Here is a 25,753-nt window from a genome sequence, read left to right on the forward strand (position 1 = left end):
TATGTCTATCAGTCCTAGGACTGCAGAAATGGGGGCTCAATGAGACTGAGCGATCCAACTGTGTTCTTGAGCATGGTAATACAATCTTAAATATGAGTAATAAAGTGAACTTTACCGTCAAAGTATCTGCAATAGGTTTTTTGTTTTGTTTTGTTCTGTTGTTTATTTATTTCATTTATTGAATCACCGTAAGATACCGTTACAAAGCTTATGTGTTTGAGTTTCGATCATACAATGATGAAATACCCATCCCTCCACCATTACACATTTTCCACAACCAAAATCCCCAGTATTCTGCCCTTGCCCCAGCCCAACACTTTCCCTGCCTGTGTGACCGACAATCTCTTTCTCTACTTTGATTACATTTAATATTTAGATATCAGTCCCACATTATTTTTTTTATTTTATTAAATCACCGTGTGGAAGATTACAATGCTTTCGGGCTTAGGTCTCAGTTATACAATGCTGAAACAACCATCCCTTCACCAGTGCCCATATACCACCACCAAAAAAAAAAAAAAACCCACACAGTACACCTCCCATCCCGCCCCCCCACCCCCTACCTTGTAACTGATAAGTTTCATTTTACATTCTGTTTACTTTGGTTACATTCAATATTTCAACACAAACCTCACTATTGTTGTTAGGAGTACCCCACTAGATTCAGACCTACTGTGAAGACAAATAAGGTCTCGCGGTTTTGAATTTCTGTACTTTAACAAGAAGTCCAGGGAGATTTCTTCCAGATATTAGATAATTGCAGGCTTGAAAACCCAATCTGTGTTCGTCTTAATATGGCGGCCACCACGCCCTTCATCCCCGGAGAGAAAGAGGCGAGAGAGAGAAATACCTTTCCCCATCTGGGCGGGCACGGGGCCGAGGCTTAGTTCTCAGGCTGGAGACATTCTGCGAGGAGTTGCCCACGCCGAAAGGTTTTGCTGGGTCTGGATTCATGCTTGTGCAGCTGCGGAGAGGCCGCACATGCGTGCGGCCCCCGGGATCACATCTCGGCCACATTATTATTGGGAATTTTCCCAACACCACTCAAACCTGCCGAAAAAGCAATGCTAGACAATTTGTTTTATATTGCTTATTATGAATAAGCAATATAATATCAAGCAGCTTCTCTCCTGGAATTCTAAACTTTTAATATGTAGGTTCTGGAGAGATCTCTGCAGCGAGCTGCTCAGTTCTGGGGTTCATTTGTATGTCTCTGGATCATGGTCATTTAGGTGCTTAATAAGTAGCCGGGGGCATTTTGTGGGTGTCATCTCAGAGTCCCATCAGGGCAGTGGGAAGGAGAGGGACCAGCTCCTCCCCTGTCCTGTGAGGCGTGGTGTTTGCCGCTACTGCTCTCACATACCTGGGTTTTTTGTTGAGTTCTGGAAGATGGCGGCTGCTGGATTTTCTAGGGGGCAGGCGGAGGGACAGCACTTGCTCCCATCTGGAGTAACCCAGTGAAAGTGGCCTATTACAAAATCTGGAAGCATCTCTGCAGCTAGCTGCTCAGTTGTGAGATTCGTTTGAGTGTCTCTAGTATCTGCAGTAGTTAGAAAATTATAGGACTAGTATGTAACAGCAGACTGCCCATTTAGATAGATGGTTTTCTAAGTAAATATAGAATTCAGAGAGCCAATGAATACTACGAAAGGATTGCAAGTATCAACCATAGTCTCAGAAGAGCAACTTGACCGTCATGCAACTTCAAAGTAAGTCAATGAATGACAAATATTGGTAACGGTGACTGTTTTGTGTCATTTCTTTGTGACACACCAGGCAGCACTGGGGGATTACTCCTGGCTCAGGGCTCAGGAACCACATTGCATATGGAGAGCCAGGGATCAAACTTATTATGGGCTTGTGAAAGCAAAGTGTCTTAGCTGCTATAACCTTGCTTCAGGCCCCGATTGAAGCACACTTAAAGAATATGAAATGAAAATAATATTGCACTGGACTCTGTAGAGAAACTTGGCAGGCCAAGAGAACAAAAGGATGCATACAGCAAAAGGTGTTGCTGCTGGAGTGATAGCACAGCTGTAGGGCGTTTGTCTTGCACGTGGCCAACCGGGTTCGGTTCTCAGCATCCCTATTGGTCCCCTGAGCCCCGCCAGGAGTAATTCCTCAGTGGAGAGCCAGGAGTAATCCTTGTGCATCACCAGGTGTGACCGCAAAAAGAAAAAAAAAAAGAGGCATAAACTGAGCACACAATGGGGTGCCCGAGAGCATTTTCAAGAGAAGCAGGTGGTCTCTTGCTCTCTCCCTCCCGCCACATCTCCAAATTTCTCTCAGAAAATCCACTTTGCCTCGGAGAGGGGGAAAAGCACAGTGTCCGTCGGGGCCAACGGGTCCGTCTGTGGGCCCAGCTGAGCACTGTGCGGGGAGGGCCAGCGCTCCCGGGGCGTCACTGCAGGGACAGCGGGTCCAGAGAGGCGGTGAGCGGGACTCAGAGCCCAGGGAAAGCGAGCAGGCATTGGCGTCAGGCGCGCCAGGCAGGACCTCAGTCTGTGGAGGCTGAGGGGATGCACCACTCTGACCACGTGGAGGAGCGGGCAGGACTAAAGGGTCTGGATCCCTCCCCGAGAAAATAAGGGACCAAAGCACAGGAGGAGGTCGGCCCAAAACAGCAGCCCCTCAGTCACAGCCGCCCCACCCCCACCCCCAGGCACAGGCCTGTGAGGGGGTTCTGTCGGGAAGGAGCCCCCTCCCCTGAAAAGCATGAAAGTGCCCAGAAGTGGGCCATAGCCTGAGGCACTGCTGGAAGGGAGGCCACACCCCCAGGCGTTACACAGGCCAGGTCACAGCCCCAGGCGGTACACAGGCCAGGCCGCACCCCCAGGCATTACACAGGCCAGGCCAAACCCCCAGGCATTATACACGGAGGCCAAAACCAAGGCATTACACAGGTGAGGCCAAAACCTAGGTGTTACACAGGCGAGGCCACACACACATGTAGGTTTTACACAGGTGAGTGCACACCCCCAGTAGTTACACAGGTGAGTCCACTCCCCCAGGCCTTACACAGGTGAGGCCACACCCCTAGGCAACAGGCAAGTGAGGCCACACCCCAGGCATTACACAGGCGAGGCCACACCCCTACATCACACAAATGAGGACACCCTGCCAGTTGTCACACAGTCCAGCCTACCCACTCAGCAGTCACACAGGGGAGGCCACACCTCCAGGCAACTGGAATGGGAGGCTACAGCCCTCAGTCCTCAAGAGTACAGGTAAGTGGAAGAGAGCAGCTTCTGCATACAAATTGTCTGAATGGGGAAAAAAGAAAAAGAAGAGGCCATAGAGACAGTACAGAGGGTAGGGCGATTGCCTCATTCAGGGACGACCCAGGTTGAAATTCCAGTACCCCAAGCACCACCAGAGATGGATCCCTGAGTACTGAGTCAGGCATCAGCTCTGAGCACAGCGGGTGTGAAAAAAAAGTTTGCTCTTTCTTCATTTCCCTGACACTGCATACTGTCCCCCACCAGGGGGAAAAAGGAGCAAGACCTAGTGATCTGCTGGAAGCAGGAAAGAGTGACGAAGCATGCCTTCCTTGTGTATAAGGAAGTGTGCGTCCGTGTGAGCCTAGTAGGCAGCTTGACCAGGACCTTGACAAAGAATCTTGGCCACGGGGATGTGATGCCACAAACAGGTCAACCTGTAGCTGCAGGGCGAGAGCATCAGCAGCCTGATGGTGCCTTCAGGCTTCCTGACACCTCACAATTGCTGCTGTGCCTTTGGGCAGACCCCAAGACCTTGGGACCAAGTTTCCCAAGAAATTAAACAGCCAAAAGTTAGGTATGTGAGAGCCATGCCCACAAACCACGTCTGGCTCCGCTAGACAAGCTCATTTATTGACCGTATTTCAGAGACCCATAGATAAATCTCCAAGAAATCAAAAGCCAGAGACACAGCAGCAATTCCCGGAAGACACCACAGAACTGGAGATCACTCCAGGCCCTACACCGAGCCAATTTCACTGGTGCACCCAAAATAGAGCAGGTGCAATCTCCCCACCTACTCCAAATGGAATCTTGGCAACCAAGAGCTTCCACAAGCAAGGCCCAGTATGGTGGTTCCAGGACTAAATCTCCATGCCACATGATGGCAGAGGTGCTGGTGTCCCTCCCTGGCTCCACTCCTGCTTGTTGCCCACAATGTGCCTCAGGGTGCCACTTTAGCGCAACAACAACCCTGGTTCAGAGACACAGGAATGAGTTCCAAACAACTCTAAAAAACTGGAGATCTCTCCAGGCCCCAAACTGAGCCAATTTCACTGGATCATCCCAGATGGAGCAGGTACTGTGTGCCCACCTACTCCAAATGGAATCCTGGCGACCAAGAGCTTCCACAAGCAAGACCCAGGTATGCGGGTTCCAGGACTAAATATCCATGCTGCATGGCGGCAGAGGTTGTTCCTCCCCGACTCCCCGACTTCTTATTGGCCTGGGTGTTACACTCAAAATGTGGCTCCTGGTGCCACCTTAGTGCAGAAACAGTCCTGGTACAGAGACGCCCAACCGAATCCCCAAATGAATTACTGCCCTCCGGAAACGTCTTTGAACCCAACCATTTCAATCTAGGATTCTAGAAGCGAGTGGCCGAAGCACCCAAGATTTTCAAAATGAGCAATGGACAATAAATGATGTAGCATCTGCCCCTAGCAGGCAGGCTTGAATGGTGGTGGGAAAAGTTGAGCAAAACATAATGCCCAAAAGTAGAGAGAGAGTACTGGGGAAACTGTCTGCCATGGAGGCAGGGTGAGGACTGGTGGTGGGAAGTGTGCACTGGTGGAGGGATGGGTGTTCTGTCATTGCCTGAGTCTCGAACATGAAAGTTTTGTAACTGTGTCTCAGGGTGATTAAAAACAAGTAATGTGGAGTTCATGCCCAATTCAATCAGCTTAGTCAATGGCTGAATAAAAAGCAGTACTCCTACATTAAAAAAAAAAATCTTGGCGAGAAAGATACTTTGATACTTTTTACATGGGCGTGAAAAAGGCAACTCATGACACCCCAGATTATGCACATATGCAAGAGAAGATGAAATTCTTGTCATCAAAACATGACAAAATTTTGTCAATTTATGTATAACTTATAAATTAACTCTTTCCCAAATCCGCCCACTTGGAGAGCCCGGCAAGCTACCAACAGTATACAGCCTGCATGGCAGAGCCTGGCAAGCTACCTGTGGCGTATTCGAGATGCCAAAAACAGTAACAACAACTCTCAGAATGGAAACTTTACTGGTGCCCGCTCGAGCAAATCAATGAACAACAGGATGACAGTGACTTGTGACTTGTGTGTTTCCCAAAACTGTTTAGAGTACTCAGGGCAACTGTATACGGATACAGACTCTAGTGAGTGGATCATTAAATACTGAAGTTCCCTATGTAAAATGATTACCGATTTTTCCACTGTTAAATCCATGACGCATTGTGTGCCCACACCAGCACAGTCAGGCGTGGCCCTAGTGTCCCCAAACATCACTGGGCTTGAGCAGCATTCAATTCACGTTCCCAACAAGCACTAAACTTTCCAACCAGATGGACAAACGTCACTGGGAGTAGCTACCAGTTTCCCAAGCATTGCCCAGAACACGAATGGGAGAAGGGTAGGGGGAAACTTTGGCCAATGATTGCTGGTGGTGGAATCAAACGGGCCCATTCAGGCTGAAGGTACACAGGAATATTGCCAGCAGCTGCACTCACAAGAGGCTAAAGGCAAAAGCAAGTCAGAGGTCACCTAGGGAGATGTGAATGAAATGGGCAGGTCGGGAAACTACCAAAGGACACACCAGGACCAAAATGAAATGGCCCAACTGCTGGGGTGGAAAACTCCATATTCAAGAATGAGGGGCCGCTGGTTCATGTGTGAACAGAGATATGGAAGGAAATTCTGCCTGAGTGTTTGACACAGCAATAAGCTATCTGATGTGGGGGCAACTAGCTTCAGAGCTCGCTAGTGAAATCTCAGATACTAAGCAGTGGATAAACAGACTTCAGAAAAAACCTGCTTTGCCATTAAGAAATCCCACTAGAAAATGGCTAATAGTAGTACATAGTAGAAGGCTGAGGTATATTTTAATAATCACATAAAAAAACCGGACATTGCAATGACTGCTACAAAGTAATTGCAATTCAGACACATAATTTGATAACACCAATTCTACCATCACATTCATTTCAACGGAACTCATTGAAGGGCCATCACTGATAACAGTACTTTTAAATACAATTAATTGAAAAGAATACTCTGATGTAATCAATTCAGCACAAAACTGCTAGACATGGTGAAGAATGAAAGGGTGCTGGGTTTAGTGTTCTCTGAAGCAACTGCTGTGTCAAAAACAAATGGGAAATTTGTCAGGTTAGGATCAAACATAATGTGAGACTCAGGGAGAGGAAACAGTGTGCCCAAAGCACTTGGCATGGGCCCGAGTCACCTGTGAGGATGATCCTGAGCTGGGCCTCCACCCCCAGCGCCCAGGGCACCTGCTGTGCCACAGGTTCTACCTGAAGGGTCGACTTGCAGCGCTGTCTCCAGGGGGCGCTGCTCCCCCTTGAAACACCAGCAGGCTCCAATAAGCCAATGCTATAGGAAATCATTCCATAGAAAAGCTCCACCACAGGGAGGGAATGGGGAAGGGCGGGGCGGGGTTTGAGCCCACTAGAAGGTTCTACACAAGAGACTAACTTCTGAGCAGAGAATTAAGTCTTAATATTCTGGCACATCCTAGACCCCAGGATTCCGACACAGAGGCCTACGCTGCAGATGCCTGTCCCTACCCCACCTCCCCACTCTTGGTGGATACTTTGTGTTTACCTAATAGGGCTGGGACTTTGTTGCCAAAGAGAAAGTGTAGCAGTTTCAACTCAGATGAAACCAACCAATTCCCAGGTCCCAGCAATTTTCTAATATCAGGAAAAAAATAACAGAAACCTGGTCTTAGTGCTGATTGCACAGTCATTTCCCAAGAAGCTGCAAGGCTCAGATCCCTCTCTACATCCCTTGTGTTGGAGAAAATAGAGCTTCCAGGACCAGTACTCAGTGGCCAGAGGTCTATGGGTAATTCTTGAAACTATTGATCCCTGTCACTTTCCCATTACAGACACATTGCCACCTCTGGAAACCACTGATCTCTGGAGAAAACAATATAGGAGATAAACAAACCAGCTACTATTCCACACCCAGCATGGTGTTGGAACAAAAGCAGATCCATAGACCAGTGCAATAGGTTTCAATATTCTTACACATCCCCTCAAATATGAGATCATCTAATCTTTGATAAGGGAGCAAGAAATGTAAAGTGGAACAAGGAAAGGTTTTTTTTTTAACAAATGGTGCTGGCAAACCTGGACAGCTACATTTAAAAAAAATGGCCTCAGACCTCTACCTAACACCATGCACAAAAGTCAGATCAAAGAGGACTAAAGACCTTAACATTAGTCCAGAATCCATCAGGAACATTGAAAAAAAATCAGAAAACTCTCTAGGATATTGAAGCTTAAAGGTATCTTTCGAGACAAAATGCCATTGACCAAGTAAGTGGAAAAAGAGATAAACAAATGGGACTACCATAAACTAAGAAGTTTCTGCATCTCCAAAAAACCAAAAAAACAGTGACAGTCTGTTTACAAAGAATGCAATGACAGTCTACAGGATGGGAAAGGATATTCACCCAATAACTCTCCAATAAGGGGCTAATAACTAGAATGTAAAAGGCACCAGTTGAACTCTACAAGAAGAAAACATCCAATCCCAGTAGAAAATGGGGCAATGAAATGAACAGAAACTTTCTCAAAGAAGAAATCCAAATATTCAAAAGACACATGAAAAAATGCTCTTCATCACTAATTATCAGAGAGATGCAGATCAAAACAACAGTCAGATATCATCTCACACCATAGACTGGGACATATCCATAAGAACAAAAGTGTTGGCATGGACGTGGGAAGAAAGGGACTCTCCTTAACTGCTGGTGGGAATGCAGACTGGTCCAGCCTTTTGGGAAAACAATATGGATATTTCTCAAAAAACTAGAAATTGACCTCCTATTTGACCCAGCAATAACTTTTGGGAATATATTCTGGAGATGCAAAAAGTACAGTAGAAATGACATCTGCATTTGTATGTTTATTGCAGCACTATTTACAATAGCCAGAATCTTGGAAAAACCCGAATGCCCAAGAACAGACGACTCGTTAAAGAAACTTTGATATATCTACACAATGGAATACTATGCAGCTGTTAGAAAAAATGAAACCATAAAATTTGCATGTAAGTGGATCAACATGGAGGGTATCATGCTAAGTGAAATGAAACAGAAAGAGAGTGACAGACATAGAAGGACTGCACTCATTTGTGGAATATAAAGTCACAGAATGGAAGACTAACACCCAAGGATAGCAGAGATAAGGGCCAGGAGGTTCACTCCAGAGCTTGGAAGCCTATCTCATGTACTGGGGGTAAAGGCAGGTGGGATGGAGATGAGACCACTAAGTAAATGATGGTTGAAGGGATAGCTCAGGTTGGTAGATGAGTGCTGAAAGTAGACTATGGATCAAGCATAATAGCTGCTTAGTACCTATACTGAAAACCATAACACCCGATAGGAGAGAGAAAGAGGGAATGTGTCTGCCACAGAGGCAGGGGGTGGGAAGGGGTGAGGGTGGTGGAGGGACACTGGGAACATTAGTGGTGGAGAATGGGCACTGGTGGAGGGATGGGTACTCCAACATTGATTGAAGCGTAATCACAAATGCTTGTAAATTTGTAACTGTATCTCACTGTGATTCTTTAAAATTTAAAAATAAATCGGTAAAAACAAAAGAGAAAAGAAAAGGAACCGAAGACATAGTACAGTGGGTGGGCACTTTATTTTATTCAGCCAAGCTGAATTGAATCCCCAGTACACCATAGAGTCTCCTGAACCCACCAGAGGCCACCCCTGAATGAAGTGCAGTAAGCCCTGGGCTCCTGAGGATGTGCCCCACCCCAAATTAATGAAAATAAATCTGCCCAACCTATTCACGCCTGAACAGTGAGGCTTCCTCACAGCACTTCGGGGATCTGGGTTTTTGTGGGACAGAAGATAGCACCATCATAGCTACATGACCACAGACAGGGAGATAGCTCCGCGAGCCAGACACTGCATGTTCCCAGAGCAATGCCTGGGGTGACCACTCACCCCTACCCCCAGATCCCCAACCGACCCCACACCACCCATATACCCAAACCCACAAGAACCACACCCCACACAGAGCCAGCTGTGAGTACTCCTTGAGCACTGCTGTGTGTGGCCCCCAAACCAAAATAAATAAATCAAACAAAGCTAAACAAAGCTGAAAGGCTGCAGTGACCGTATTAGGAACTCTGTGTTAGTAATGGCTCTAATTTGAACAGGCATAGTGAACAGGATATCTGGGTTTATCTTTAATCTAGTTGAGACCATCACTGGCATAAGTCCTGGGAAGGCATGCAAAAGCAGAAGAATAAGCAACAGTCCAAGACCATAAAAGGTAAAACACCCAACAGCAGACAGGGCAGGGGAAAGGAAGTCAGGTAGAGTTACCTGAGATTTAGGGCCAGGGTTGCAAGGAAGGAATAAGCCAATCAGACAAAAACACCACCTGAGGGTCCTGGGGGGAGTCAGTCCAAGGAAAGCAGGTGCAAACCAAGAGGGCATAAAAGGGGCTGCTTACAGCAAGGCAGGGTTCCACTCTATGCAGGGGAATTTGGTTGACCAGTCACATATGCTTGGCGTGAATAAAGGAAATCTGCTCACAATTTTTACTATGTCTCGTTCCTCGAATCACGGACCCTAATAAAAACCAACAACAAAGAAAACTCCATGAGACAGGTGGAGGGTAGTGGATGGTTCACAATGTTTTGCAAGCAGGGAGGGTAGCTCAGGGTTCTGGAACATCTAACGAAGCAGTTTCCTGGCTGACTTTCCAAGGGCAGACTTGGAATACTGAGTCAGAGACTAGAGATATGAGTATAGAAACAATCCTTTAGATGTTCTGTTAGATCTGTGTCAGAAGGGATTAGTTAAAGGATGGAGGTACTATGCTGTGATGTGGTGGCAAAGATGTGTATGAGGCTGGGGAGATTCAAACGAAGAAGATTCCAAATACAGAGAAAGGAGGAAAGGAGGGGAGGGAGAAGGAGAGGAAGGGGGGGGAGGGAGGGAAGGGAGGGGCAGAGAGAAGGGGAGAGACAGGAGGCAGGTGGGATATGTAGGAGGATGAAGAGGAATGAAAGGAATGGAGGGAATGGAAGGAGAGGGAGAGGGAGGGGATGGAGGAGACTGTGGCAGGAGGGGGCGGGTGGTACGAAGCCCTAAGCTCTGGTCTAATAGTGACTGTGGCTGAGTCTGGGTGTTCCCAGGAGCGGGAAGGGGAGGCTGTGCTTGCTGGCCTTGGTGTGTTGTTAATGGTTCATATAAACAGTGTCCAGAGCACTTTGTTGTCCCAGTTCTGTTGGGAGGAAGGAGGGCGAATGGTCTGAGTAGAACCTGGCAGGTGTGGGGAGCTGGGTCAGGGAATGGACAGTACTCAATGCCCTGCAGAAGGCCCTGACCAACCCTCCCACCTCTCTACCCCACAGGACTGAGGCAGGAAGTGGGGGGGAATCCCCCACCGGGCTCAGCCTGCCTCTCTGGCATGCAGAGGGAGCTGGTCTGTGGGCTGGGGACTGAGACTGGAGGGGTCCAGCAGCCTGCAGTCCCTCACAGTGTGGCAGCCAGGCGGGTGCTCAGCAAGGCTCCAAAGACAGTTCACTACATCCCCACCAGAGAGCTGGAATAGCTGGAAACTGGGCTGCAGGGCCAGAGGAGGAGGCGGTGTCTCAAAGTAGACTGGCCTCAGTGTCTGCCGGGGAAGGAGGGTAGCATCCAAGAGCAACAGAACCCCAGCTCCTCAGCCTGGAACTCTGGAACTTGAGGTGCCCAGAGCTCAGTCACCTCTGAAAGCCATAGGAGGACATCCAGTGGCCCCTCCGGGCCCTCCTACAGTCCTGCTTTCTTTTGCTTCAGCAGAAATACTGAAACATCTTAGCTGAGACGTTGGTTCATGATCAAAAAGACGAGCTCAGAGGAGCTGTGGGCTGCTGAAGTGAGCAGACCGTGGAACAGAGGACCAGACCGCACACGCACACTTCCACCCGCCAGCTGGCACCTGTAAAAGCAGGCCAGAACACACGCCCCCCCCACAACCACCACTCATGGATGGCTCTACGGGGCCAGGGAGGCGGCACCTTGCTTTCAGGGTGAGGCTCTGGGTTCACATTGGCCTCAGGGTGCTGCGTGTGAAGTGCGTGTCACAGGACACATCTCTAGGTCTCCTGGTGACAGCCTGACCCTGGAGCAGGGAGGAGGCCTTGGGACTCACAGTTAAGGTGGGAATGGTGGTTTCCTGGGGGAGTTCGAGTTCTCCGGGGTCAGAGGATTGTGAATCAGGCGAATCCAGAGGGTCTAGAAGGAATCGCATCTGACATGGGCTGGGGCACGGGGGTGGGGGGGAGTGGAACAGCTGCCAAGAATCAGTATAGACCAGCCCCTCCTGGGCTCGGCGCTGCAGGAGCCATGACAGAAGTGCCTGTCAGACCCAGGCAGACAACTGAGCTTCTTCCTCTGACTCCCACACAGAGAGGAGCACCGTGAACTCCCCTGTTCGCCCAGGTGAGCCCCACTGTGCCTGGCACCAACGCTGGCTCACTGCCATAGGAGGCATCAGAGAGGGAAACCCCTGTGTCCCCAAGGCATGACACTAGCCGTTCCAGGGAGCAGGGGCTCACCCTCCTTGAGGCCTGGTGTTGGGAGGAGCCAGGGGCAGGCCACCTTGCTTCGGGAATTGGTACTCCCAGACCTGACCCTGGCACCTCCTCTGAGGTGTCTGAGGTTCAGAGCATCCTAAATGCCCCCAGGCAGATAGGCCAGGAGACAGGTCAAAGGATGAAACACATACCTCACACAGTCAAGGCCTTAATTTGATCCCCAGCACCAAATGCCTACACACACACACACACACACACACACACACACACACACACACACACACACACACATACACACACTCACACCAGCACCTCTAAGGGGGACATTAGTGAACCAACATCACCTTATTTAAAACCAAATAAATCTCCTCATTGGGCATAGAAGAAAGAAGAGAAAGGAAGCTGTCCTGACCAGGAAAGTCAGTCAGTTGCTACTGACCAGGAAGTGAGAGTGATGAGGAGCGAGGGGCTGTCTTAGGCTGAGAGTGTGAGCACCTGTGCGCTGCTTATGTGGGGAGTGGACAGTAATCAGGGACTGGTAGACCTTGCTCAGGAGGCATTTGTGGGGAGAGAACAGAAACAAGAGCCTGGGGCCAGAGATAGAGGTCCCTGCTGACACAGTCCTGTCCCCAGCCTGCGCCCCCTACGCATACGAGCTAACTAGAGTGATTTGAATGCAGAGCCATCGGTAAACCCTGAGCTAAGTCTGGGGTGGCCCAAACCCGGTTCTCACAAAACAGGCAGTGGGGAGAGATTGCTTTTCATCCTCCAAGGATTCAGCTTCCCATGCAGAAGAGGAAACCGAGCCTCAGGACACAAGGCGAAGACCCCATGGCTCCTCCATCAGCCTCCGCACCAGCCCAGCCCGGGTCCAGGGTCCAGCCACTGCGGGCTCAGTTGGGAACAATGCACCCAGTATCTCCACCTATTGCCACTGCTGGAAGCCCAGGCAGACGTGCAGCAGGACCAGTGCTCCCTGGGCAGCACGAGTCCTATGGGCTGAGTGACAAGAAATTAATCGTTTCTGTTTGCAGCTCCCACAGCCCCTCTCTGAGTCTCTAAGTCCCTTCTTCAGCTCCTCAGCTCCATTCAGCCAAGTGTCTCAGCACCACACCCATGTGCATGGCAGCTCTGCCGGCCCCTGTGAGGCCAAGACACAGCCCAGATACAGGGCACAGACAGACTGTCAGGGGAGGAAGGGATCTGGAGGCCTGCTTGGAGGAGGGTAATGCTGTGAGTCCTGAAGACAAGTAGGTGGTCACAAGGTCTGTGTCCTCCAGGAAGACTGGGCATCTGGGGCCACAATTTTCTTTAAAATTAGAAGGAGTGGTCACAGTGGTCATTCGAAGGCCAAGGCCATTGCCTTGCTCACAGCCGACCCACTCAATCCCTGTTACCCCAGATGATCCCCGGAACCAGGAGTGATCCTGTAGTGCAAAGCCTGGGGGAAGCCCTGATCACAGCCAGGTGTGTCCTAAAAAATAGAATGACTGAGATCAGAAGGCAAAAAGGATGGTAACTATTATTGAATCATAAATCAGATTGGCCTACATTCGTCATTATACCAGTATGGTAAAAACCTAATGTGAGGGCTGGAGAGATAGGACAGCAAGTCAGATGCTTGCCTTGCACGCGATTGAACCCTGGCTCCACCTAGGATCCCTTATGTCCTGCCATGAATGGTCCCTGAGCACAGGGCACCGAATAGCCATAGGCTCGGTGTGTGCCATCAGGAGCAGGGCCTCTCTGTGGGGCAGCCCCGCATCCACAGCACAGACAAGATGACTCAGGGATGCCACCAGCGCAAGGCAGCGGGGCAGAAAGTGTCTGCACAGTCGCCAGGCACTTTGGCCCAAACCGCACACCGCACAGTATAACCTCTCACCCTCACACAGCCTGCAAAGGGACAGCAGTGCATGGTCCCCGCCTCCCCAGGGAGCCGACCCAGCCCCGGACCTGTGCCTGCCCCAGGTGGGGTCCAGGACTCCCAAGTAGAGACTCCCCTAATAGCAGTCCCCTCAGGCATATCCCACCTGGCTGGCTCACAGCAGCTCCTTCCCGCCACTTGTCCTCTCGCCCCTTTGGACTGGGCAGTGGGCGCTCCCCCGTGAGTCCTGCTGTCCCCCTTTGGAGCCCGCGCCTGGGCCTTTTTTTTTTCTTCTTTTTGGGTCACACCTGGCGATGCACAGGGGTTACTGTGCATGAGGGGAAGCTCAGACCTGGGCTTAGTTCCACCAGGCCAGCTCCTGAACTGTCCTGAACAGTCCCCTCTCTGGGGCCCTGCAATGAACCCCCATAGCCTGCAGACTCACTTCCTCACAAAGACTGTCTCTACCCCTCTCAACCTGGTGCACAGATATGTGCAGACCTCACAGCCACACACACAAACACAGACCAGCTGTGTGCTCATCTCAACCGCCAAACACACAGACTCGCCAGGTATGTGTACTCGCACAGTCACACACACAATTCCCAAGACATTCTTGGTTTATTTTTCCTTTTCTTTTTTTTTTTTTATTATTTTTCGGTCACACCCAATGATGCTGACTCCTAGGGCTGACCCCTGGCTCTCCACTCAGAAATCACTTCTGGCATTGCTCAGGGAACCATATGGGATGCTGGGAATCGAACCCGGGTCAGCCGCGTGAAAGGCAAACGCCCTACCTGCTGTACTATTGCTCCAGCCACCCCCCTCCCCCCAAGACATTCTTTTGGGCCACACCTTGGGAGACCCACGGTGGTGGCGGGAACTGAGGCGGGGCTTGCAAGGCAGCTGGCCCACCTGCTGTGCTGCTGCTCCAGCCCCTCCCCATACCCTCTTCCTGGCCTGCTAGGTCCAAATGCACCTGGGTTCTTGAAACGCTTCTCCCGGCCTGTTGGCGTAATGCCAGCGGTGGTCACTAGAGGGCAGTGGAGAAGCCGTGCGGGAGAAGGAGGCGCCTTCCCAGGGGTCCTGGCCGCGGGGGGCTGCTGCGGGCCTGAGCTCTCTCCGCAGGGTCGCCGGGGACTGCTCCGCTGAGCCGTCTCGGGTCTGGGGCTTTCCCAGGAGCCCAGGGGGAGTCGGGTGGTGCTCAGGAGACTCGGCGGTGTCTCCTGGCGGTACCTGGTGAGCGCAGAGAGGCGCGTCCTGCGGGGTCTGCAGGACTCGGCAGCAGCGGCCCGGCCTGGCGGGGCCCAGGGGTCCAGGGCCACATGCGGCGCTTCGGCCCGAGCCTTTCTGGGCATGGACACCGGGCCCGCTGTGCGCCACCTCCCGCCCCGCGCCTCGGCCCGCGACCCGCGGGTCACCAACAGTCGAAGTTCCGAAGGCGCGACCAGGGCTCGGTCACATCAGATCAGGGACGCGAAGGTGCCCGGGGTCCTGGCGACCCCCAGGAGCTGCGTCCGTCTCTCCTGGAAAGGGCAGAGCCGGGAGGAGGGCTCAGTGCTCGGGCACATCCCGGCAAGCCCACCCCACCCGCCCCCAGCCCGGAGGCTTGACCCCCCAGGCCACAGCTGCATCCCCCCAGCAGGCGGCCACAGCTCGGCCTGGGGGTCTTCCTAGGGGCCCTCCAGCTGGGCCTTCTCTGTAGCCGTTTCTACCTGCTGTGTCTGTCCTATTCCTGGTCGTTTATGTGTGTGATTTGTTTATTCCTTTTTTCTGTTTCACATCTACATTTTTTAAACTATTTTTTTAAACAGGTGTCATTATTTTTTTTTTTCTGCTTTTTGAGTCAGACCCGGCGTTGCGCAGGGGTTACTCCTGGCTCATGCACTCAGGAATTACTCCTAGCGGTGCTCGAGGGACCATATGGGATGCTGGGAATCGAACCCAGGTTGGCCGCGTGCAAGGCCTTACCCGCTGTACTCCAGCCCCAATAGGGGTCATTCTTAAGACACTCAGGAGGGTTACCTTTATTAAGATATCTGGGTCCCCCTTAAGCCCCCTGTGGGTCAGGGAGCTCAGTGGCCAGGCCTGGCACTGGGAGCCCCCAAGGCTACATCCTGTGCTGCTGCTGAGGACCGAACGCAGAACACAGGTGCTATGGATGCTATGCATTCCTCTAAGACTTGAGTGCTGTACCTAGTCCTGGTTTCATTTTATTGAAGAACTTAATTTATATGTATTATTTATAAATATAGCACAGTGGGAAGGGTGTTTGCCTTGCATGCAGCCGACCTGGGTTCAATTCCTTCATCCCTCTCAGAGAGCCCGGCAAGCTACCGAGAGTATCTTGCCTGCACGGCAGAGCCTAGCAAGCTCCCCGTGGCCTATATTATTTGCCAAAAACAGTAACAAGAAGTCTCACAATGGAGACATTACTGGTGCCCACTCGAGCAATTCGATGAGCAACGGGATGACAGTGACAGTGACAGTGAATTAATGCAAGCAATATGCTAGTCTTCATCAATTTCCCATAGCGCTTGAATTTGTTCACTAGTCAATGGTACAATAATTTCAATAGGATTGCTCCCTATTAATTGTCTAGTTCTTCTTCTTCTTTTGAAAATTATTTGAGATATTTTATTTACATAAGTAACCAATGTTTTACTAGACTTGTTATGTAAAAAACTTCATTCCACAATATTAGTTCCTTGTACCAAAATCCCAGTAGGAGAATGTGAAGTACATAATACTATCATATAAAAACTTTCTGAAGAGTCAATTCTATCCAGCTGAACCTTATTAACAATTTCCTCAATTATTTCTAATTCTTTTTCTGCTGCTGGGCTAAGTTGCCTTGGACTATTTAAAGAGGGATCACCTTCCAATGTTTGAAACAAATTTTGTAGGGCATAGGTTGGAATACCCAAAAAAGGGCATAACTAATTTATATATCCTAATAGTTTTTGTTTATATTTTATAAACAAAATTTAGTTTGTATTTAAAGTTTTTCATTTATCTCTCAGAATTTGGACATTTTGAGGTGTAATTTTACTCTCCCATACAATTTGTCCCCAAAATTCCCAAGAAACCTGACATTGAATTTTATCCCATGCAGTTTTTAAACCCCATGATTCTAGTTCATAAGTTATAGCTTCATAAACTTTCTGCAAATTTATTTGCAGTGATTAGTGATTAGAATATCATCCATAAAGTGAATAATTTTTATTTATTTATCTATTTTTAGTTAGTGAATCACCGTGAGGGTACAGGGTACAGTTACAGATTTATACACTTTTGTGCTTATGCTTCCCTCATACAAAGTTCGGGAACCCATCCCTTCACCAGTGCCCATTCTCCACCACCAGTAAACCCAGCATCCCTTCCACCCTCCCCAATCCCATCTCCCCCCACCCCACCCTACCACTGTGGCAGGGCATTCCCTTCTGTTCTCTGTCTCTCTAATTAGCTGTTGTGGTTTGCAATAAAGGTGTTGAGTGGCCACTGTGCTCAGTCTCTAGCCCTCATTCAGCCCGCAACACCCTTCCCCCCGCATGGCCCTCGACTACATTATAGTTGGTGATCCCTTCTCTGAGTTGCCCTTTCCCCAGAATGTGAGGCCAGCCTCCAAACCATGGAGCCAACCTCTTGGTACTTATTTCTACAAGTCTTGGGTGTTAGTCTCCCACTCTGTTATTCTATATACCACAGATGGGTGCAATCTTTCTATGTCTGTCTCTTTCTGACTCATTTCACTGAGCATGAAACTTTCCATGCCAATCCATTATATGCAAAATTCATGATTTCCTTTTTTCTAACAGCTGCATAGTATTCCCTTGTATAGATGTACCAAAGTTTCCTCAACCAGTCATCCGTTCTAGGGCATTCGGGTTTTTTCCAGATTCTGGCTATTGTAAACAGTGCTGCGATGAACATACATGTGCAGATGTCGTTTCGACTATACTTTTTTGCCTCTCTGGGATATATTCCCAGCAGTGGTATTGCTGGGTCAAATGGGAGCTCAATATAAGTGAATAATTTTGACTTCAGGGTACTGTGTCCTAATTATATCCAATGGTTGATTAACAAAATATTGACACATCCATCGTGGGACTATTCATCATCCCTTGAGGTAAAAGAATCCAGTGATATCTCCTAGCAGGAGTTTCACTATTTAAAGAAGTCACAGTAAAAGCAAATTTTTCTCTATCCTCTTCTCTCAATGGGATGGTATAGAAATAATCCTTTAGATCAATTATAATAATATTCCATTGTTTTGGAATAATGGCCAAATTAGGTAGGCCCATTTGCAAAGGGTCCATTGGTTCCATGCAGTCATTAACTTTTCTTAGATCACTTAACATTCGCCATTTATCAGTCTTTTTCTTGATAACAAATACTGGTGAATTCCAGGGACTGGAGCTAAAAACAATTTGTCTCAATTCAAACTGTTCTGTAACTAATTCAGTTAAAGTCTTAAGTTTTTCTTTTGTTAAGGGTCATTGCTCAACCCAAACAGGCTGAACCTTTTTCCAGACTATTGGGAGAGCTGTTCTTCGAGCAGCGGCCCAAATTAAAAAGGCGATTGCTGAGACACCTCTTTTTCTTTAATGTACTTCACACAAGTTTTTGCAACAAATCTCGTCCCCATAGGGTGATAGCTATTGGAGCAATATATGGCTGGATGACTGCCGTGTATCCAGCAGGATCACCACAATGAAGAGGTTGCACACTCTGTTTAACATCAGTGACCACTCCCATACTAGAAAAAGTAACGTCCACACACCGCTTTTGCCAAACCATAGGCCAATGGAGAGAGGCGATAAAATTACATCAGCACCTGAATCTAACATACCCTCCAGTTTTGTCCCATCCTTAAAGGTCATAACTAGAATAGGCTTATCATCAGTAATCTTTCTGCCCCAAATATTTCTGCATTAGTGCTTCCAAAATCACCTCTTCTTTTCATGCCTGTATTTTTTCCTAGTATACACGGAAGCAAAAGCAGTTGAGCAATATGTTCCCCTTTAAATATTCTGATATCCGCTTGAACAGTGGCTATAATTGAGATTTCATTCACAAAATCACTGTCAATGAGTCCCACTTTTACGTTAACACCTCGCAAACTCATACTGCTTCTCCCTAGGATAAATTCTGCTGTTCCTTTTGGAAGGGGGCCATAAACACCAGTTGGGATTTTATAAATTTTATTAGGAATCAGAAACAAATCCTGTAAAACTGAACTATCAGAGGCTACACTTCCTTCTGTTGCTCTCATAAGGTCAATATAAGACAGTTTTTTGCCAGAGTTCTTGGGTTTATTAATTATTATCATTGTAGGGGATGAAAAACTTTTGAATTTAATTTGAGGTTTTATTGACAATTTCCTGTATTGTTGAAGGGGCCCCGGGTCGAGCCCCGACTCCCGTTTCCCAATGACTCATTAGCTTTCTAAATTTTTCTCTTTTCTAATGACATTTATTAGCCCAATGCTTCCCCTTCACACATCGTCTACAGATGCCTGGTTCTTTCCTTACACTCTCAGACTTAACACGAGAACAATCTCGTCTGAGATGTCCAAAGGCTCCAAGCCGTAACATTTTACCTGGTTCATTATTTTAAAAGCAGCAGCTATTATTTGCACCTGATGGGTTGGTGTTCTGACTTCCCTACATACTTTAATAAAATCATCTAAAGAGTTTTTTTCCCATTAGCCTAGCAGTTTGAATTGCCTTTTGGCAATCTGCTGTAGCATTTCCCACCACTAAAGTTAGCATAAGCATTTCACGAAGGCCTTTGCCAGGTATAGCCTTTTCAAGAGCATCCTGGAGTCTGGCAATAAAATCTGTTCATTTACTTCCTGAAAGATTTTTGTGAATAACAGTACATTTTGCAGAGGTTTCAAGATAACACCATGCCTTTAGACGGGTCTTATTAACAGCTTCTAAAATGTTTGCCTCCAAACAGACTCGTTCTTCCGCTAAAGCCCACTTGCCAGTGCCTAAAATCTGGTTCACAGTGATATCAGGGTCCCTACATAGTGCCGGGAATTGACTGTGTCGAGCACAAAGCATCGCCTCCCCAGTATGCTGTCTCGAAGAACCCCACCTCAAAGGTTTCCTGTCTTGGTCACCCCCATACCTCATCACCTCACAGTTCAATAAATGCCCTTTCCTGTTCTTGGTGTAGGTGGCAAAGGTCGAAACAAGATTCAGCTCTGTACCCTGGGCCTGAGGTGAAGGAACCAGCTGATGATGAAACTGAGGTCATGGGTTTTTGTTTGCTAGTTTCTGTTTGGGGGCCACACCTGGGAATGTTCCGGGGTGACTCCTGGCTATTCCTTCATGAATTACTCCTGTAGGTGCTCAGAGAACACTGTGGGGGTGCCTAGGTGGGCACCCGGGTTAACTGCTGCGAGGGGAGAGCTTTTCTACCCACTTTTCTCCCGCTGTCTTGCCTGAGTCTTGATCCTTAATCATTGAAGCCAAACCCAGAGCTGGAAATCTTCCCTGTGACCCTGGACGAGGCACTTTCTCTCTTCGCCACAAGATGGCGCTGTGGGGCGTTTCCGTCCCTGTCCCTGAACATTTCTCTCAGGACTGTCCACCCCTGCTCCTGACCTTCCTCCAGAACCTGCTGAAGCTCCCCGGACCCTAGAGCTCTTCGTTGAGGGACCCCCGATCCTCGCCGACCTCTGCAGCCCCCCAACTGTCACACTGCTCACAGTGCTCTGGCTTTATTTGGGGGTGGCCACAGCAGAGCTAAAGGTGTGGGGCGTTCGAGGCTTCCTATGGTGTGGGGGATCGAACCCAGGTGGGCCGAGGTAAGGCAAGAGCCTGCCCACATTCCTGACCCCTTTTCTTGACCCTTTTTTGAAGGTTTCCCATCACGGTCATTCTCACACCTCTTCCCCCTCCGTACATTTCGGCAGTGCTCAGGGATGCTATGGGATTCTGGGGATCGAACCCAGGTGGGCCGCGTGCACAGCAAACACCCTCCCTGCTGTACTCTAGCTCCGGCACCCCACTCTGTACATTTTGAAGGACCCCCAAACACTCTCACACTCCCTGCCAGAGTTTTGGGGATTCCCATAGATTTCAGATGTTCTAAACATAGTGCTTGCCCTGTTCGCCGCGGTGGAGGGGTGTGTGGGGAAATTTCAGTCCGGTAACCCCCGGGTTTGGGGTGAAGCCGGGGGGATTGTTTAAGAATGAATGTCCAGCATCAGCACATGGAGATAGAGAACAGATATATCCAAAGTCCTCGAAGGATTTTTCCAAAAGTTTGTTCGGGGGTTCAGTGGTTCCTCCAATGGGGGGGGGGAGAACGACTTGGAGCTCCCCCTGATTCTTCCACCCCAGAGTTCGTTCGTTCGTTCGTTCGTTCGTTCGTTCGTTCGTTCGTTCGTTCGTTCGTTCGTTCCTTCCTTCCTTCCTTCCTTCCTTCCTTCCTTCCTTCCTTCCTTCCTTCCTTTTTCTGGCTACTCTTTCTTTCTTTCTTTCTTTCTTTCTTTCTTTCTTTCTTTCTTTCTTTCTTTCTTTCTTTCTTTCTTTCTTTCTTTCTTTCTTTCTTTCTTTCTTTCTTTCTTTCTTTCTTTCTTTCTTTCTTTCTTTCTTTCTTTCTTTCCTTTCCTTCTTCCTTCCTTCTTGCTCTCTTGCTTTTCTTTTATTTTCTTTCTTTCTCTCTTTCTTTTTTGCTTTATTTCTTTCCTTCCTTTCTTCCTTTCCTCCTTCTCTCTCTTTTCTGTCTCTTTTTTGAGTCCTGTTCTTTCTTGCTTACTTGCTTGCTCACTTTTTTTCTTCCTTTCTTCTCTCTTTCTCTCTCTTTCTACTTTCCTCCCTTCCTTTCTCTCTTCATTCTTTCTCTCTGTCTATCTTACTTTTGAATCTTTCTCTTTTTCTTTCTTTCTTTCTCTCTTTCTTTCTTTCTTTCTTTCTTTCTTTCTTTCTTTCTTTCTTTCTTTCTTTCTTTCTTTCTTTCTTTCTTTCTTTCTTTCTTTCTTTCTTTCTTTCTCTCTCTCTCTTTCTTTCTTTCTTTCATTCTTTCTTTCTTTCTTTTCTTATGTCTTTCTTTCTTGGCTTTTGGGGTCACACTCTGTGATGCTCAGGGGTTACTCCCAGTTCTGCACTCAGGAATCACTTCTGGTGGTGCTCGGGAGACCATATGGAATGCCAAGCATCAAACCCAGGTCACCTGCGTAAAAGGCAACTGCCCTCTCTGCATCTATCGCTCAGAGCTGACCTGCTCCCTTTCATTGCAGATCCTTGCACCCCAAGCTTTCAGAGTACTTGATCTTAATCTCCCCTTTATCCTTCATCAGTAGAGGACAGAGAGAAATAACTGGACTGGGGCTTTTTGTTCTCCAGGGAGAGGGGAAGGGGCACCCTCAGACATGCAGGGAGATGGGGTGCGGGTAAGTCCATCACAGCAAACCTTAAATAACAGGGTTCAGGACAGGGAGATTGGAGAGCCTGGCAGGTGTTTTGATGTTTGTGACCGACCTGGGCTCTCACACCCTTTCTAGTTCCTTGAGACCCCTGGAGCGGGGAAAGTCTATTTCGAGAACCCCAAATCACTGTATCACTGTATCGCTGTCATCCCGTTCATCATAGATTTTCTTGAGCAGTCTCCATTCATCCTAGCCCTGAGATTTTAGCATCCTCTCTTTTCTCATTCTTGCCAGCGGTACCGCATTGGAGGCTCTTTCAGGGAAAGGGGAATGAGACCCATCATTGCTACTGTATTTGGCATATTGAATACACCACAGTGAGCTTGCCAGGCTTTGCCATGCGGGCAGGATGCTCTTGGTACCCTGACAGGTTCTCTGAGAGGGAGAACTAGGGTATAAGAGGTTACTTCTGGGAGCTTTCTTTTGTAGTCTCTGGATCTTGGCTGTTGATGGGATGACATGGCGCCGGGGGCAGTTTGTGGTTGTGGCTGCCAAGCTACTGGAAAATGGGGGATCTGGGTGGAGGAGGTCCAGTCCCGATCTGAGCAGGCTTGGAGATCTTAGTCGTGAGTCACGCACACCTGAGTTCTTCTGCCGATTCGTTCATGCGTAAGGCTCACCCGAATGTGTCGAGAGGGGCCTTGCAGGGAGCTGCGTGGGCATGGCTGGGTGGGGATGTGCGGTGCGGGATGGGGGTGCACGATGCGGGCTGTAAGGTGCACGGTGCAGAATGGGGGATGCGGGATGCGTCTTATGACGTGGGGGTGCTGAGGGTGTGTGTGGTGCGCATTGCAGGGTTTGGGTGTGCAGTGCGTGAAACGCAGTGCAGGGTGAAGGATGCACATGACTGGGTGGGGATGCAAGTGGGGGATTCAAGTGCGGAGGCGGGGTGGGGTATGGGGTGTAGGCTGGGGGTGCGCAGTGCATGGTGCTCAGTGCGGGGATCTTGGTGCCAGAGTGCGAGGTGAGGGCTGCGCAGGGCTGGGTGGGGGTGTGGTACGGAATGGGGATGAGTGTGCGAGTGGAGGATGTGCAGTGCAGTGCGGGGTGCAGGCTGCCGGGTGGTGGTGCACAGTGCAGGGTGGGGTGGGGATGCACCGTGCACCCTGGGGCCAGGTTCCCTTTAGACTTGCCCCGCACCCCATCCTGGGGGGTCCCCCCATTGCACCTTCCAGGCTACGGCAGTGCAGGGCTTGCAAGGGGACTGAGTCCCAAGTTCCCAGCCTGGGTCAGGGCGGTGGAAGCCCCCAGTTCTTGGTGCGAGACTCTTCCCTGAGGAGAGCCCCACTCCGGGTTGGGGGGTGGCAGTTACTTTTGCTCTAATTTTGGCTGGGGCTCCCGAATTAAGGGTGGAGGAGCTTTTTAACTGGGTGGCAGCTTTGGGGTGTAGATGTGACTGCCAAGGCTTCTGGAAGTACAGGGAGGTGGGGGGTGGTAGCCCATCCTGACCCCCAAGAAAACCTGGAGATTTCAGTCACAAAACCCCATATCAGAATTTTCAGCAAATTATATCTTGGTGAGGTCCATCCTGAGACCATGAAGTCAGGCCAGGGTATGGCGGTGATTTTGGATTATGAAAGCAAGTGGCTGTTGGGGGCTCTACTTGGGTGGTCACCAAGCCAATATCCTCCCCTCTGATTTATCCTGGTATGTTCAGCCATGTGCAGGTATGAGATTAACTGTGTTTTTTGATCTCTTTCGAGATTTATTTATGGGTCTCTGAAATAAGGCTGATAATTGAGCTTGTATAGCTGAGCCAGAGGTGGTCTGTGGGTGTGGCTCCCCCACACAGAGCTTTTGGCCTTTTAATTTCTTGGGAAACTTGATCCCAAGTTGTTGGGGTCCGGCCAAAGGTATGGTGGCAATTTTGGGATATCAGGAAGCCTGAAGGCACCATCAGGCTGCTGATGCACTCACCCTGCAGGTATAGGTTGACCTGTTGGCGGCACCATACCCCCATTATTTTCTTCCTTGACCAATCTAAATACTTGTCAATTTTGTTGATCTTTTTAAAGAACCAATTTTGACTTTATTGATTTTTTCTCCCATTGTTGACTTTATCTCACTTGTGTCTTTTTAATGTTTATGTTTTGGTTCTGCTTGATTTGGGTTGAACTTTCACTTCCTTTTTTCTAGTTTCTTAAAATGGAAATGTAGATATTGACTGGAGATGCTTCTTCTTCACTAGCATAAGCATTTGCAGATGTGAATTTCCTTCCAAACACCGATTTATCAGCATCCTACAAACCCTGTACATTGTGGTTTTCTTGCATCCATCTTAACTTGTTCTCTAATTCCCATATGATTTCTTATATGCATTTGTCAATACCCCAACATTTTTAATTTTCTATGTATGTGTGAATATCTAATTTTAATTATTGTTATTTTTTAATCCTAGAGTGCATGCATTGAATAATTTCAGCATTTTTACACTTATTACGACTTGTTTTATGGCCTTTACCTTGTGTGCTTGAATGGATCTATTCTGCTGTTGTGTGGGACAGTATTTTGTGTTTGTTAGATCTAGTTTGTGGTGTTGTCATATCTTCTATTTCATTGTACATATTATGTTATTTGTCCTATCCACAATTGAAAGTAGCCTTTGGAGTATTTCTTCACTTCTTTTTGTCATCTTTTCCTTTAGTGGAATTCTGTTGTATATATTTTCATATTAAAATTTATTTTACCAGCATTGATATGCCCATAGAAACTCTATTATTGTTAGTTTTACATTGTATAGCTTTTCCTTTCATATATTGTATGAATTTATTCTTTTGCATATGTTCAATTATTTCTTTCTTTGACTCTAAAATCTACAACTTGTAGAAAGTTATAGAGCTGGTTTTTCTTACATTTCTTCAAATATCTTCTTTTTGATTAAAATGTTTACTCCATAAACATTTAATATAATTGCTAACCAATATTTTTGTATTTTATTTTATAATTACTTTTCTACTCATCCACTTTCTCGCTCCTTAATACCTCCAGGATTTTCATTTTGTATTAAATACTTATTTTGCTTAATCTTAATGAATTTGCTATTTTTTCCACCATAAATGTTTTTTATTTTCTGGGATTTTATGTCACGTGTTAAGAAATTGTGTGGGGCTGGAGAGATAGCACTGAGGGAAGGGCATTTACCTTACACGTGGCTGACCCAGTTCAATTCTCAGCATCCCATATGGTCTGCTGAGCATCCCATATGGTCTACCACCAAGAGTAATTCTTGAGTGCAGGAGCCAGTAATAATCCCTGTGCATCACCGGGTGTGACCCCCCCAAAAAAAATATGTTCTGAGTATACTGGTGGAGGGATGGATGTCAGAATACTGTATGACTGAAATCCAATCATGAACAGCTTTGTAAAGGTCTGTCTCACATTCAATAAAAAAAGACTTTTTTTTTAATTCAATAAAAAAGGTTTTGAACCGAATCAGAAATGAAAAGGGGGACATCACAACAGAAACCAAGGAGATTCAAAGGATCATCAGAGACTACTTTGAAAGTCTGTATGCCACAAAACAAGAGAACCTAAAAGAAATGGATGAATTCCTTGACTCCTACAACCTCCCAAGACTGAGCCAAGAAGACGTGAAATACCTGAATAGGCCCATAAATATCAAGGAAATCGAAACGGTAATCAAAAGTCTCCCCAAAAACAAAAGCC

At 48.0% G+C, this 25,753-nt stretch overlaps 1 long non-coding RNA gene across 3 annotated transcripts in view; it reads right to left on the reverse strand.

Annotated features, from left to right (window-relative positions):
- The window catches only part of LOC129406503 (uncharacterized), a 50,995-nt gene that overhangs the window by 15,398 nt on the left and 9,844 nt on the right, over window positions 1-25,753 (reverse strand). The window contains exon 3 of one of the 3 annotated variants that reach the window (XR_008631048.1): window positions 851-2,144. This is a non-coding gene — a long non-coding RNA (uncharacterized LOC129406503). Of the gene's footprint in view, window positions 1-32; window positions 2,145-25,753 lie in introns of those variants that run through there. The other 2 variants (XR_008631046.1, XR_008631047.1) reach the window with 2 other exon arrangements.

The sequence above is a fragment of the Sorex araneus genome, chromosome 7, assembly GCF_027595985.1.
Source record: "Sorex araneus isolate mSorAra2 chromosome 7, mSorAra2.pri, whole genome shotgun sequence".
Lineage (NCBI taxonomy): Eukaryota > Metazoa > Chordata > Mammalia > Eulipotyphla > Soricidae > Sorex > Sorex araneus.